Here is a 2,793-nt window from a genome sequence, read left to right on the forward strand (position 1 = left end):
TCACCTGTAATGTTCTTTAATAAGACAGACATGTGACCATTCTGATAGCTGTCTGTATCTGCAGGTGAATGAGTGAAGCTACATAAACATTTGAATTAGCATAGCTCACCAGCCATCATGGAAACCCGATAACAACACAGTGGGGCTCGCTTCACATTCTAACTTTAAACGAAGGATTTTAAAGTATTTTAAAGTATTGAAAGTAGTTGGTGTGGGTTAAAGCAGTGCACCAGTAGGCCACAAAACTGAATCACAACAACTGAGGATCGTCGTTGTGCTTATAGCGGTTGCTAGGTAACGTCATGTCGCCGTCATCCCGGATGTAGGCGGAGCTTAGCGCTAGAATCCCTTTGATCCTTTGATGTCTTACGTGACGTCGCATTAGAAAAATCCTTAAATAGGGGTTAGTCACCCGTTCAGTTCAGTAAGAAGAATTAATGTTTCACAGCCGAACGCATCAGCTAACAGAAAGCATCAATACAAAAACAGACATGAATCCTTTGAGTGAATGTAGGGAAACTATAAAATCCAAAATTAGGGACTTGTTTATGAACATAGATGAAGACCAGTGGCGTGCACTGAAAACAGGGTGCTCAGATGAAAACACCAAGCAGGCACTTGGTAGGTTTACATCAGAGATGTTTCACATCACCATGACTGAAGTCATGCCAATGATTAGGCACTGTGAGGGTGGTGTCGACACAGGGGAGAGTGTCAACTCGGGGGAGACAATTTTACAGGGAGTCGGGGAGAAACGGAAGCACTGTGCGTGCTGCCCCCATTCGTACGTCCAGCAACTGAATCAGGAGGATCCACAGTCAGCTGGTCTGGAATCCGTTTCAGAAGTAGCAGAGGGGGCAGAAAGTGGACCAGTGGCTGAGCCCACCGAGGACTCCAAAAAGAGTGACTCCTCTCTGGAGTGTGAGGTGGGTGAGGCTGAGCCCACTGCCCCTTCTGGTGATGTGACTCTGGACCCTCGACTGTTGGAACAACAGCGGCTTGTTAAAAAGCTCATAAAAGCTGTGATTAAACGCGCCTCAAGAGAGGCAAAGGTGACGCCGTCTGATGAGATGCAACAGCAACTCTTCATATCTCTGTGGGCGCAAATTAAGGATAAAAATATAAACATCAACCGAATTACAGTGAAAAGTCTTGAAAACTCAATTTTCAAAGACATTCAGAAGCTGCTGGAAATTCCACCAAACCTTGTAATCATTGCACTAGGAGTAGCTCAGCCGGACCAACAAGTGGTAATTTCAGTATTCAAAGATCGCCTCCTCCGAAAGAAGCGAAACCTACTAACAAGGCTGTTCGCATGGTGCAGAAAAACTCGGGACGATGGAGACCAAACTAAAAATATCTCCCAAACACTTTTAGAAGAGTTTAAGGAAAATATATTTCCATTACCGAATGAAAAATCCCAATCTGTTGGTAGTAGGACATCTCATGATGCTGAGGTTAAAGAGCGTTTGAGCACACTTATTCATGATGTGCTCTCACACGCACACACGTCCCACTACAAACCTTCAGTTAAACTGCACAAGCGACTCTTTGACAGCGTGGTGTCTGATGACCGCATCAAAGACCTGTATATAGACAAAAAAAAGTTAAAAGGTCTTGGTGAGGCAATTTACCGAGAGATCCGCAACAAAACATTCTGTAAAGACAAACATTTGATAATGTTATTGAATGACAAGGATCCGGTATTGCAAAACTTGACGATCCAGACAATTAAAAAACACTTGATCGAGTCGATGGAGAATCCAGCCCTTAGTGCGGCTGAAGAGGTTCAGAAATACAGGTCTTCTGTGGAAATCTGTATCGAGGACTTGGTGAAGCATGTCGTCGAAAATGCCGACTCACCCTGCTCTTCTGAAAAAGCTGATGCCATCGCCAAACGGCTGTTCAGTAAAGTCTGGCCTCGAATCAAAAGAATTAAAATCCCTGTCGAATATGTACCATTACTCAGTAACATGGTCTACAAGTCTCTGCTAGAAAAATGGCAAGATCCAGATGTAATTCTGACATTCATGTCATTTGACCACAGATACATTCATGAGCTCATTATTAAGGTCTTCAAAGAGCATGTCGTAACTATATTGGAAAGTGAACCTTTCATCAGCAGCTTCTTTTCCTTTGTGGGTCGAGCTACGGGGTTCCACACACACAAAACAAAATGAATGTTCTGTAAGCAATCCATCAGGATTGCCTGTAAATATTTGTTTTAAATTATTAGGACAGTTTAAGTGTATTAGTTGACATCAAAGTAACTTTTTAAATTGGCTAACAAGTCATTTTAAAAACCCCAGGACCGGCCGAGGCAGATGGCCGTCCCTCACTGAGCCTGGTTCTGCCGGAGGTTTCTTGCTTTTAAAAGAAAGTTTTTCCTCCCCACTGTCGCCAAGTGCTTGCTCAGAGGGAAATGTCAGATTATTGGGGTTTTCTTTTTTGTCAACTAATACATAACTTATCTTGTTGGGCACTGTAAATTGAGTCTATTAATTTAGAGTGCCCAATAAGATATGTTGTTTTTTTTATTAATTTTTATTACTTCAATAAAATTATCTAAAAGATTATATTGGGAATATTGCATGTTTCATTGTCACACAAATGTCTACATTTTCAGCCTAGACTGAACACATGTGTTTGTCATCCTATTCAAAATCACATCACTCACAATGATACAGAATGACAGGATATTTGCATGTAAACTATAATGTGATATGTAGAATCCACATATGTTGGTATATAATCTCCCAAATGTTGCCAAAACAAGCAATGGCAGTAAGGAAC

The 2,793-nt window shown here is 41.7% G+C and overlaps 1 pseudogene; it reads left to right on the plus strand.

Moving 5' to 3' along the window:
- The first annotated feature begins 375 nt into the window (after positions 1-375).
- LOC148102288 (uncharacterized) lies at positions 376-2,475 on the plus strand (annotated as a pseudogene).
- Positions 2,476-2,793: the final 318 nt, after the last annotated feature.

The sequence above is a fragment of the Neolamprologus brichardi genome, chromosome 7 (assembly GCF_056152115.1).
Source record: "Neolamprologus brichardi isolate AB-2024 chromosome 7, ASM5615211v1, whole genome shotgun sequence".
Taxonomy (NCBI): Eukaryota; Metazoa; Chordata; class Actinopteri; order Cichliformes; family Cichlidae; genus Neolamprologus; species Neolamprologus brichardi.